Below are 13625 nucleotides of genomic sequence, written 5' to 3'. Positions count from 1 at the left end.
ATTCTGACCGCGCCATTCCACCTTGCTATTTTACTAACTGTGCTTTACATTTGCACATTGTAGCCCATGCTGTGAGATTCTACTATTTATTCTTTATTTTAATACACGTTACACATATAAAATACACACAATGTTTCACAATGTTTTTTCTGACTCTGGTTTTCGTAGCCACATTGCTCTATTATTCAGTCATTGTTTCATGAAGTCTCCAGTAACTGGACAGTCTGTTTTAAGAACTTTTGGTTCAACTGATTCAACCGATTCAACTTATTCAACAGTTACAGCCCCAGGTTAAAGTTACAGTTTTTTCTGTTTACTTGATTTTGCATTTATATTTGTGTCATTTATAATTAATTGATTATTTATCATTTTTCGCAACCTGAAAGTGTCTCTGTTTATCTGTGCTGTCATCATTTTGTGGCCTTTTTTCTGTAATTAAATAATGATATTTTTATTTTTCTTATTTAACTCTTTTCAATTACAACCGGAAAAAGGGTGATAGAAAAAGAGAAGTTGGGGAGAAAGTCAACATAACGAGGAGGGAGAGGGGAAAAAGGTGTGTGTGTGTGTGTGTGTGTGGGGGGGGGGGGGGTTACACAGATTCAGTACTGCTTCAGTACCTGCTTAAACAAACACAAAAGAAACAGCTGGAAAAACACACACAGCAACAACCAACATCTGTATAATAAATATTAATTATAGTGCATCAGAATTAATCAGTATTAATAATATAAGACATGTTCGGCCTGTTCAGACAGTGTGTGTCTGTGCACTGTAAAGAAAATGTAACAGTGTGTAACATTCTGTATGTCTGTATTCTGTATTTCAAAAATACGGTAAAATTACCTACAAATACTTTGACCCTACAAAACATTAACATCAAAACGTAAAATACAACATCTCTGTATCCTTGCATTTGTTTTTGTTTCCACCCAAATAAAGTTTTATTTCACTCAGTTCTGACCCATGTTTTTTTGTTTTGCTTTGTTTTGTTTTAGAATTAGAGCAAACAGTAGAAATACACGATAAGTAGAATTATTAGTTTATTTAAGTAAGTTTATTCATTGATTTATTAAGAATGGTTTAACCTGGTGTAACAGGGTATGTAATTTGCAATTCACCAAAACATGCAACCTCTGTTATTTTGTGATTTTTTTCCTGTTTTGTGCATTTAGTTTGGTTCTATAATATGTTTTTTTTTTATATCTCCTGCCTTTTGGTTCTGGGTGTGTGTGCGAGCACGCGAGCATTATTGGGCTGATTACATGGGTACCTGCGTGCGCATGCGTGCACCGGTCAGACCCTTTCTTACCTTTACGAGGGGAGCCTGTGTGAGACGCTCTGCACCCACAACCCATGTTTTGTTTCTTACAGTAAAAACGTCAGTTGCAACCATTCTGTGTCCTGTCTACTATATGATCACAACGCAGAGTACCTGGAAGAGACAGGTCCAGGGACACTGGGATGAAATAATCAATATAAGAAAATACAATGTCTTTAAGTGTGAAGTGAAGTGACTGTCACTTGTGATACACAACAGCATAGCACATGGTGCACACAGGGAAATTTGTCCTCTGCATTTAATGCATCACCCTGAGTGAGCAGTGGGCAGCCATGTCAAGCGCCCGGGGAGCAGTGTGTGGGGATGGTGCTGGCTCCCACCCGTTCTCCTGGTCGGAAGGAGGTGCTGGGTTGTGGCGATGGCATCATCCGTGGAGCAGTTCGGACAATAGGCAAATTGCAGTGGGTCCAGGGTGGAGGGCAGCAGGGACTCCATGTGTTTCATAATAAGCCTTCATCATGATGGGTGTAAGTGCAACAGGATGGTAGTCACTGAGATGCGACAGTGATGATTTCTTAGGCATGGGCATGTTGGTGGTGGCCTTGAGACGTTGCTCAGTAAGATAAACATGTTAGTTAGAACATCTGCAAACTGGTCTGCACATTCTCTGAGCAGTCTTTCAGGGATGTTGTCTGGTCCAGCAACCTTTTGTGAGTTAACTTTGTGAGTTGCAAAGATTTCCTCATCCGCCGTAGTAGACACAGCACCTGATCACTGCGTAGAAGTCATTCAGAGCATCCGGTAGGGAGGGGTCACTGTCACATGCAGAGGTTGAAGTCCTGTATTATGTGATGGCCTGGATGCCCTGCCACATGCGCCCTGTGTCTCTGCTGTTCTGGAAAATATTTTGGCCCATACTGATCTTAGGACCTGCTTCTGGTTAGATCTGTAACATGTTCTAAAGACTGTAATGTCAGTGCATTTGCTGATGTTGCTGTTCACTGATGTTGTGTACTCCTCCAGGTTTATGGTGTTGTCGCTGTTGGTTGCAGCCTCACTGAACATTTGCCAGTCAGTGCACTCAAATCAGTTTTCAAGAGCAGAAATGGCTCCTGCTGGCCAGGTTCTTACCTGTTTCAGAACCATTTTTTCAGAGGTCTGTATGCTAGAATTAGCATAACAGTGATGTGGTCTGATTGGCCAAGATGGGGGCGGGGCTCCGCCTAGCATGTACCAGCAATGTTCAGTGTAAATGATATCCAGCGCATTTTACCCTCTTGTCCAGATGTTGATGGAATTTAGGGAGAACTGACTTGTCATTCGAATGGTTGACAACCATCAGGGTGTTCGCTAAAAACTAGAGGGAGTGAGAACTACATACAGCATGCAGAGCGCCTCCTTCGCATTAGCGTTGGGTGGAATGTACACTTCTACCACTCACAGGTAAATTTCTGTAGTAGATAAAGGTCTGCATCTCACAGTCACAAACTCCACCAGCAAAGAACAGTAGCTTGAGACTAGCACAGAGTTCTTGCACCATTCCATTTTGAAGTAACCACACAAGCGCACAAGTAACCACACAATCCTATAGGTTTATTGCAGATGGTATCTCACAGTGATACGGTTCTCCAAGCACTGTTCCCCGGGCACCTTCGGTGGTTGACCGCGGTGCACTTCTCGTGAACATGACCAGCAGGTATTTCAGTGACAGTTCTGTTCCTCGGAACTGGTGATGGGAAGTTTGCCTCTTTTCAGAGAGCATCATATGATTTATCAACACACAAAGCATTCATATTTGACAAATAAGGCTAAAATTATGAGGCTACGAATGCCACAAGAGCCAAAGAGGCGAAGCCCCACCCACACATGAACGTTGTGCCAGAAGGCCAATATTTTCATTTATTTTTCAGATTGTTTGATATTAGGAAAGCTTTGTTTCCAAATTTAGAAACAATACTGATTCCATAAAAAAAACCTGTTCAATCGGACATTTTGAAATTTTTGCCTTTGAATTTCAAACATTCAAACAATATTTTGCCTCTACTATTTTAGTGTATATTTTTCAATGCCAATAAAGTAAAAGATTCAAGGAGCAAAAAAATTCAAGTAATATTATTAAGTGTCAGAAATTCAACAAAAAAAAATCAAGGTCAGAAATTCAACTTCAAAATGCTCAAATCACATACACTGTTACCAAATGAAGTTCACGAAAATGCCGGAGACCCAGAAGGGGCGGAAACTTCTGGCATTTATGGGGCGTCAGGATTGGAGTCAGGTGTGGAGCCCAGCTGCAGGCAATCCTGACAGAGCCCCCCCTCCAAGGGCTACGTCCTCGGAGCCCCAACAGTACCATCAGTGGAGGCGGCGGGGCGGACGGCGGCAACCACAGAGCTCCTGCCCTGCTGTATCCTCCCCTTGGAGGACCCGGTCCCTCGGGCTGGCTCCCCGGCGTGGTCAGGCGTGGCGGCCCCGGTCCCTCGGCCTGGCTCCCCGGCGTGGTCAGGCGTGGCGGCCCCGTTCCCTCGACCTGGCTCCCCGGCATGGCCAGGCGTGGCGGCCCCGGTCCCTCTGCCTGGATCTCCGGCGTGGTCAGGTGTGGCGGCCCCGGTCCCTCGGCCTGGCTCCCCGGCGTGGTCAGGCGTGGCGGCCCCAGACCCTCGGCCTGGCTCCCCGGCGTGGTCAGGCTTGGCGGCCCCGGACCCTCGGCCTGGCTCCCCGGCGTGTTCCCGCTTGGTGGCCCTGGACCCTCGGCCTGGCTCCCCGGCGTGGTCCCGCTTGGCGGCCCCGGACCCTCGGCCTGGCTCCCCGGCGTGGTCCCGCATGGCGGCCCCGGACCCTCGGCTTGGCTCCCCGGCGTGGTCCCGCATGGCGGCCCCGGACCATCGGCCTGGCTCCCCGGCGTGGTCCCGCATGCGGCCCCGGACCCTCGTACCTGCACACAATAATCTGCCCCGAATGCTTTGTGTACCTGCCCCGGATCCTGACTGGTACTGGATGTGGTGGAGGGGCAGAGTTCGATCCCTGTCTCAGGCTCTGGCCGATCAAACTCCGCCCTCAGTCTCTGCTGGAAGTCCCGAAAACTCCTGTCGGTCTCTCCCTGCTGCCAGAGGGCTGTGCTCCAGCCCCATGCTGATCCAGTCAGACACGTGAGGATGGTAGTGATCTCATCCGTGTCTGCTGCCCCACTGAAGGGTCCTGGGACCATTTGGCTGTCCCACACGGGGCTGGGCACGTCGCTGGAGATGGTGGTGGGCGTGTGGCGTGGGGGGTGGTGGACGTCTTCTCCAGCATGCGGGGGCGCTGGTGATGCGCTGCCGTTCAGCTGGGGAACGTCCAAGCAGAGGGAAGGCGGGTCGGCGACTGGAGCTGGGAGGGCATCTTCCCTGTGAGGCAGTTCCGGCAGTGCAGTTGCTGGTTGGCGACCTCCTGTCGCCCTGTTCCACCAGCTTAGCCCCGCATCGCTGTCCTCCTCCTCACTGTTGTCGCACCTCTGGGACTGACGTGGGTTTCCACGTACCTCGCAACGGACGGGCATGATGGGCGGAGCCATCCCGGCACCGACTGCCCAATCGGCGTCATCCTCGTGTTGGTCCGTGTCGACCTCATACCCTCGGAAGTCACGTGGATCTTCACGGATGTCGCGACAATCTCGGACGCGCACGCTGGGTGGAACCATCCCGGCCCCGACTGCCCAACGAAAATCCACGTCATTGTCGCTTTCGTCATCCGTGTCCTCCCACCTGTGACTCCGAGGGTCGTCCACCCTGCGGACATCCTGGACCAGGGTGCGATCAACTCCCAGGGACAGTACTCTGGCCATTCGGGCTGGAGCCTGCCCACCTCCTCGCTGGAGGGACGCCGCCGTTGTCGCTTCTCACCCCCCTGGAAGTGACGTGGGTCCCCACGGACCTTGCGACGATCGCAGACTGGCGCGATGGGCTGAGCCCAACTCTCGTCTCCCGTGCTCTCGTCGTCGTCCGTGTCGTCCCAGTCCACAGGGAGCCTTGCCAGCAGAGCGCAGAGTTCTTGGCTCGACATGGCGAAGATCGTGGGGGTCGCATCTTCTGCGCTCGCTGCCCACTTCACTTCCTCGCTGCTGCCGACGCTAACGTCCTCGCTCCGCCCACTCACCCGCCGACGTTGTCGCTTCCGGGTTTCGCGGAGTTTCCCGGGGGTGACGTCATCACGCGGCGCCGTGTACCACGGCTTCTCGGGGAGAAAACGCTCCACCAGAACGGGCGGCGCGTCTCTCCCCTGGCGTCTGCGTTCGCCGCGCCGGGCTGCGTCCTTCGCGGCGTTTCTTCTCCTCTGCTTTCCACCTCTGCGCTTTTGGGTGGGTCTCCGGCATTCTGTCACGACTACGGACTTACGGGGGAAGGAAGCGCAGAGGTCTGACATGCTGGGAAGGGGTTTTATTTATAAACAAACAATAAACTCAAAGAAACAATGGCGCGGTGGCCGAAAACAGTTTAACGTAAATCAAGAACTGAAACTAACCCGTAGGCGTGTGCCGATTGCCAGAACTCAAATCACATACACTGTTCACGAAAATGCCAGAGACCCAGAAGGGGCGGAAACTTCCGGCATTTATGGGGCGTCAGGATTGGAGTCAGGTGTGGAGCCCAGCTGCAGGCAATCCTGACAGTGAGCATGAAGTTTATAATTTGTCAAGCTACTGTTCTTGCTTATAGCTTCTGAACTCAGCTATTCAGCAATGTCCTGTCTGCACAAATATGTTTTCCATTGATATAATTGAGATGCATGCTTTTTCCTGTGGGGAAACGTATCAGTATACTATGTCAGGTATGAAGCTATGGTCTGTGAGGAGGAGCAAGCAATACATGGACCATCTGGGAGTTCTACAGTTTCAGATGGTATGTGTTGTTATTGGTTTTGTTTGTTGTAGTGTTGTTGCAAAGCATAATTTTTTTATATAAATCACGATCTGCTTTTTTTTTTATTCAGTAACAGAATAAAGTGGTTCTTCTATAAACTTGAGTTTATTGAACTATGTGTGACACAAGAACTGTGTGTGAAAAGAAATCGAGTTGGGTATAGATGAAAATTTTTTTTTAGGCTTTTTTTACTCTCAGTGACCCTTCCAAGGCAATATCTCATCTGGATTCATGAAATGGAAAGACCATTGCTTCTCAGAATGGACATCAGAGAAAGTTCTGCTGAACAGGACAATGCCTTTATTTTATTCTACAAGCGACCTATTGCACAATGGGTGTGATTCCTAAATTGCAGACTTGAAGGTAACTCTAATTACAATTGTTAAAAGTAATTTAGAATTATTTGCATTATGTCTAATTGTATATTGAATTACAGGAGATCCTGTTGTTGGACAGGGTGTAACTTTTTTTCCTCAATATGCATGTTACATCGCGAGCTGATGAGGGAAGTAAGCACAAAGGCAGGACATACTGGAAACAGGGATTTATTAATAAACACAAATCAAAATGGTGCGATAGCGAAAACAGGGAAAAAGAGAAAACTTAAACAAGGTGCGTGGCGATTGCCAGAACTGAAAACTATAAATATCAAGTACATCAGTTCACAAAACTGTCAGTTCAAAAAGAATGTCTGGCCCGCCATCCTTACCAACTACCGGAGGACTCCCCTCAGGAGGAGCCCCCAACCTGAACTGCCTGTATTGGATTGGCCACAGGTGATGTCTCCAGCTGACGCCAATCCTGACAATGCTTGGAAAACCTGATTTCAGGGTTTTGCATAAATTTTGGTATGTATGGCATCCTTGTAATTGCTATGTTTATATAAGCTGCATATTTTTTTTTTAAATGTGTTTATCACACATGTATATCTGTTTATTACACATGTCTTACTGATTTCTTTAATTAGTCCCCTCAGCCTCCCAGTTTCTCGTGGAAAGCAATATGTTTATTGTTGCAGGGAGAATGGTTGGCCACTCCTTTCTTCACGGTGGGTCATGCCTGTTGGGACTTAGCCCAGCACTTGTTCATGTCTTGCTTGGTGGAAGTCCTGAAACTGCAACTGTGGTGCTGGAAGACTGCCCAGACCTTGAGATTAGAGAAACAATGAGGCTTGTGTGTTTAATTTTTTTTATTTCTTTAACGCAGGTTTTAGTATGTATTGTAATGAATGCTGATAGTAACAGATATGTGTAAGAAATGGTTTAATGAAGAATGCATGAATTTCTAATACTTGCAAATGTAGTATTGATCAATTTTGATTACTGGCATCTCTGCCACTCCAGAATCTAAATAATATAGACAAAGGGTGGAACTTGTTTGTGTTACATCGAGAATATAGGACATTAAACATCTCCAAATTTGCCTTCTTTTGTCCTGAAGCTCGAAGGAGAATGAAAACTGTCTGACTGTCATGGCTGTTTGGCATGACGAGGCAGGTGATCTGAAATGATGACAAGATATGACAAAAAAGAAGGACTCATTCGCACAACGTCACAAAACAGGGGTTTAATCCGTGATGATCAGGACAGGGGAGACATCTGGTAACAGGTAACATGTAACAATGACCCAACTGTGAACAGACACGAACAGGGCAGATTTACGTGATCAGACACAGGTGAACACGATTAGGAAATATTACATAGGATGACCCCTTCCGGACCGACAAGGATAAAATGAGCCCATAGGATTGGCCCATACCTGGAACCTCCCTTTAGCCAACAAGAGATGGCTTTTTGAAAAGCTAATGCTCCATGCAGTGAGTGAATTTGACAGAATCTGTCATACTACATTATATTATTATACCTTTTCAAGTGTTTTTACACTGATGAAAAAATGGTGGGTGATTTATTATAGTCTTTCAAAGAATCTCCACAGGCCTGTTATCCTGTTAATGTTCTCTTAGGTACTATAGGATCCAGATTTTGTAGTACATAATCAAATTCAGTTATTGTTCATTTAACATTTAAATTCTTGTTTTATATAATTGCTGGGTTACTGTTTGAAAGATTAAAACTTAAAACATTTTAGCAACTGCCTAAGATTTGTCATGTCACAAGACAAATTAAACAACTGAGACAGGGACTTGAAGACACCCGAATCACAATAACAATCACTTCACTTTAACTTAATTCCTTAGTTTCTGAATTAATTTCTTTCTAATTAGCAACATCAGTGAAACTAACCAATCTGGTTAACCTCTGGACTGGATGGGAGACAAGTCTCTCTGTAGAGGTCAAAGCAAGATACCCCATTGCCTCCACCTGTTTTGAGACCTTGTGGCTACCAGGTCATCATAAGGATCTTTTAAGAGTGACATCCTTGGCTGTATTTTCACTTGCCAGAAAGGATTTGGTCTTGTGTGAGAGATCTAAGAATGAGGTTGGGTGGTGAAATTTTTAAGAGAGACTTATTAAATTACTCACATTCAATTTCCAAAGTATTAATTTAATATGTTTAAATAGATGTTACATTTAAAGTTTAAAATTGATGTTTTAAGCAAGAAAATATTCATGTACTTTTAAGTACATTTATGCTGTAAATGTTACATACATATGCATGTTTAGGCATACATTTATTTAAATGACTCTTTGTGAACATATTAATGTAAGGAATGTTAATTTAGGATTGTGTTAATGTACTGTACGGCCCAAAAGTTTGGGCACACTTTCAATGTGTTTTCTTTATTTTTCACGACCTTTTACATTGGTAGATTCTCACTGAAGGCATAAAAACAATGAATGTGGAGTTATGTACTTAACACAAAAAGGTGAAATAACTGAAAACAATGTTTTATTTTCTAGTTTCTTCAAAATAGCCACCCTTTGCTCTGATTACTTCTTTGCACACTCTTGGTATTCTCTCAATGAGCTTCAAGAGGTCGTCACCTGAAATGGTTTTCCAACAGTCTTGAAGGAGCTCCCAGAGGTGTTAAGCACTTGTTGGCCCCTTTGCCTTCACTATTCGGTACCCTCTGAAGAGCAGGTAGGTTAAGTGAGCTTGTGTTAGGCAGGTTTAGGACCGGATGTTGCTTGGGTGTTTGTGGCCTCAGGTACACCTTCGGTGGAGAGGAGTTGGTGTAAGCTTTCGTTTTTTCCTGCGCACATTCTTTGTGTTGGGGGGCGGTTTGATATGTTTATGTACACCGGTGTGGGTCTAATGTTTGCACAAGATTCATGTGTGTGTTTTTAAATTTTGTGCGTTCCTTCTGCATTCGTTTGGCACAGTGATTTAAAGACACTGCTTGAATTGCCGTCTGATGTTCGCTCACTCTCAGTAGTGTCTGTTGTAGGGACTGCTGTCGTATGGCCTACTGTCTCTCAGGTTAGTAGTCCCCAGAGCAGCATGGAGCTTTTGAGTGAAAAGTTGGAGTACTGTACGTGTATACTGTTTTGAATTTCACAATATTACAATTCTTCCTTTTTTAAAAATAAAAGTGCTTCACAATTGACCTCAACATAAAAAATGTAGCACTATATGCACTGGCCAAGCATTGCAGCTATGGAGTACTAAATGCTGAGCTAATCAGAGACATGCTTGTTGTGGGTCTGAGAGATGCAGTTATTGGAATGCATGCAGCTGGACAGAGACTTAACCTTGGACAAGGCCATTACTATGGCACTCCAGAGTGAGGAGGTGAAACGGCATCAAAATTCTTTGCATGGACACTCCGGGACCAAAGTAAGTGTTTTTGGACCTTCATAATTTTTGGTTAGAGATTCATCGAATAGTGCAGATATTGTATTTTATGGGGAATGCTTCATCTTTGTTTGTTGAACCAAATGGTTGATATTTGGTGGTGGGGGTGTTATGTCCCTGGACGAACGCTCCCACGTGTTCTGTGTGGTTGGCTGTGTTTTGTGTCCTGTCTCTTTTAGGTTGACTTCGAGGGAGGAGTTGAAGCCTCCACCTACTATCTGCCTATTAGTCACCTCCACATATATAAAGAGACTTCAGATGGTGTTCGGGAGGTCTCCAGAGTCCACGGAGATCTGCAAGGAGCTCCGTGGGGGGTCTCATTTGTGTGTGTTGTTGCTTTGTGTGATAGACCCCTTTGTTGTTAGCCTGTTAGCTTTATGTGTGTGTTTGAGTTATCCCCGATGGACCATCCTTTCCTTTAGGCTGTTCTGAAGTTGGTTAGCAGAGAAGAGTCTGCTGTTTTATTGTACCAGCCATCTTGGCTATTTATAGGAATTGCGTCACCTCATTTCCACATTGCTCCTGGTCACACGGATGGAATCACGTGACAATGTTGCTGGTTTACATTTGTTTGCTCAGTTGTATGATGGGTATGTAAAGTTAAGTGGCAGTTGATTTTATTCTTTTTTTTTTTCCAGAATTGAGTGGCTGTGGAGAGACTGTGTGTAGCTGTAACAAACATCTACTATGACATTCTTCATGACCTGAGGTGAAACGGCAGCAAAATTCTCTGTATGTACACTCCGGGACCAAAGCAAGTGCTTTTAAATTCATTGACAGTGTTTCAGCAACAAGAAAGTTAAAAGTAAACCAATGAGTGAGTACCAGGCTAAAGCACATATTAACCCTAAATGCAAATTGAAGAAAAGTCAGTGTTTTAAATGTGGCAGGTCTCCTTTCCACCCCAAAATGTGAATACCCTGCTCTTGTTGTGAAATGCCAGTCATATGGTAAGAAGGGGCACTACAGGCAGGTGTGTACAGCTTCGAGAAATGTCCATGAAGTGGAAGAGGCTGTAGATGGGAAGTTCTTGGGGGTTATAACCAATGGGGGTGAACCATGGATGGTCAGCATTAACATAAATGACAGATGTGTGCTGTTTAAAATTGACACTGGTGCTGATGTAACAGTCTAACCCCACACCACGTTTAAAGAGATATTCCAGGTAGTGTGAGAGTGAAGGTCAGGAAGTGGTGGTCAGAGATGTGGACCAGGTCCAGGACACTACTCTGTGTGTGGGAGAGATGTTGCTGTTGGTCAAGGAAAAAGAGTGGAGAAGGGGAGGAAGGCAAGATGATTGGAGTTTGGCTATTGGAAGGTTGAAGTCACAGAGGAGCGTTAGGGGAGTGTCTAAGGAGAAAATGCTTACCGGAGTGTCCAATTAATCAATAAAGTGACCCCCAAGTGACCCTGGAGGATGATATATGACAATGAGAAGAAACTGAGACTGCATGCAATAAAATGAAGAGATGTTAAGATGTGGCAGAGGCAATGGTGTGAAGGACCAATTTTGTGATATTTAAAGGCCAGTACCCCCCTCCTCTTGCAGTTTTTCTAGGAGTGTGGAAGAAAGTGTAGGCAGAAGAGAGGGCAGCAGGTGTAGCTCTATTCTGAGGGGATATCCAGGTCTCTGTTACTGCCAGAAAGTCTAGGGAGTGGAGAGCAATGAGGCCAGAGATAAAGTCAGCTTTTAAACATCAGATTGGCCATTTCAGAGCCCACCTACCACACTTGTTTGAGAAGTAGATGACAGGTTTGGTGGGAATTTTCCCATCTTGGGGAGCTGCAAAGAAGAATGTCAATTGAATTTATCAAAGTTTAATTTACCATGCCCATGGGGGGACTCTCAAGAAGAACTTCCCCCCCTGAAAAATTAAGGAGAATAGAGTAAAAAACTCTCTCTCTACACACAAAAACACTGTATTCAAAACACTTCAACTTGATGTTACCTGGCAGAAAGAGGCATGGCACAATAGAGGTTAAAAGGATGAACATGTATTTACATGTATTACATGTAAATGTTGTATGTAAAAAGGGTACCAATTTTACAGAGAAAGCCAAAATGAAAGACAGGAGGAAAATATAGAAAAAGACAGAACAGCCTGATACAAGCTTCAGAGACAGGGCCTGTTCCAGGAGAAAAATGGGACGAGAGAAAAGACTCGAGAACCAGAAGGCCCAATTCCGATGGAAAAAAAGTGCCAGCTACCACACGTGAACATTTGACCCACAGGAAGTTGTCACAGACCAATCAGAATTTCTTGTTTCTTTCATCACGCCCTCAGAGTTTCCCATCTGGGGCAGACAAAGAGAGCAGGCGGTCCCAACGGCCGGCGCCTTGCACCTTTGCCTCGGGGGAGGGCCGCCAATTGCGGCAATGCCGTCCGACAAAGACATGGGGGTGTTGAATCTCCATGCACAACAAAGCGCAGAAACGTCATGGCCCTGCGACGTCCCATCCTACAGACGGCCGCTATGCAAAACAAAAGCGCAGAAACGCCATGGCTCTGTGACATCCCATCTTACACACCATTAGTAAGTTATACCAGTGTTGCTAACGAAGGGTAGGAAAGCAGAATCACACCAGCTTCATCATAGGAGCCTGGACAAGGACACCAGAATCAATTTTAATACAGCATTTAGTACACGCTTGTTTGGAAAACCTCTTAGCCTTATACATAATCTGAGAAACAGTTGTTCCATGACCAAAGATGAAACACGTGGAGTGTCCAGGCCTACACATTCTTCCCTCTACACAGGCAGTAAACAAAGTCTAGATTCCTACCTTTCCAGAAGAGACAAACACAACGACAGACTTGAAGTGGAGAATCCAGGCTGCACGACAGGCCTCACACAAGATGGTAAGATGGTAAGCTCTCATCTGGATATGCTGTGTGGGTAACTGACCAAGGAACAGCTGGGACTGTCATAGGTGAGCACACTGCTCCACGTTCATATCTGGTGGATACACAACATGGAACTGTTAGAGGGAATCACCTCATCCCTGTGCCACCAGTACCGGAACCGAGTGAGAGTAGCAAACAGGTGCCAGCTCCAAAACAGGGTCTCCCACAGAAAGAAGCTGCACCAGAACCACAGAGACAGAACACACCATCTACTTCTAGAACTAGATCTGGTAGAGCAGTGGTGAGACCGATAAGCTTGATTTGGTAAAAGATAAAACCAAGTTCTATGTGCTCATGTGTTTGAATTGAATGTTCAGGTTCAGATAGGAGCAGACCTTCCAGCAAAAAGGGCAGAATAATCCTCTAAGGTCTGTTGGATCAATGGTTGTCCAGCCATTGATTCTAGAAAGGGGAGATTATGCTGGGTGGTAATAATTTTATTGGCCAAGAGCAACGGTTGTCCTGTCTCCCAGGTGGTGGATTAGATTATGTTGGTTCTCGATTTTTTTGCACTTTGGAATTGAAGACAGGCTGTATGTGACCTGTTCTGAGCAGTATCAGTTCCCTTGGTGAGTTAATGCTGGTGCAGAGAAGTGTGGAAAATAGTTAACTGCACTTTCTAGTAGCTAATTGGAGAAACTTGTTCCATGGGAGCATGAGCTGGAGTGACGGTGTAGGTGTGCCTTTGCATGTTTACATGGATACCTCATTGGCTAGAATTGGTTGGTTGAGATTTATTCAGGATCTGGTAAAGACCCCAGGTGGATTTCTGAATTCACTTCAGAT

The sequence above is a fragment of the Denticeps clupeoides genome, chromosome 2 (genome assembly GCF_900700375.1).
Source record: "Denticeps clupeoides chromosome 2, fDenClu1.1, whole genome shotgun sequence".
Classification (NCBI taxonomy): Eukaryota; Metazoa; Chordata; class Actinopteri; order Clupeiformes; family Denticipitidae; genus Denticeps; species Denticeps clupeoides.
This window is presented reverse-complemented; position numbering follows the sequence as displayed.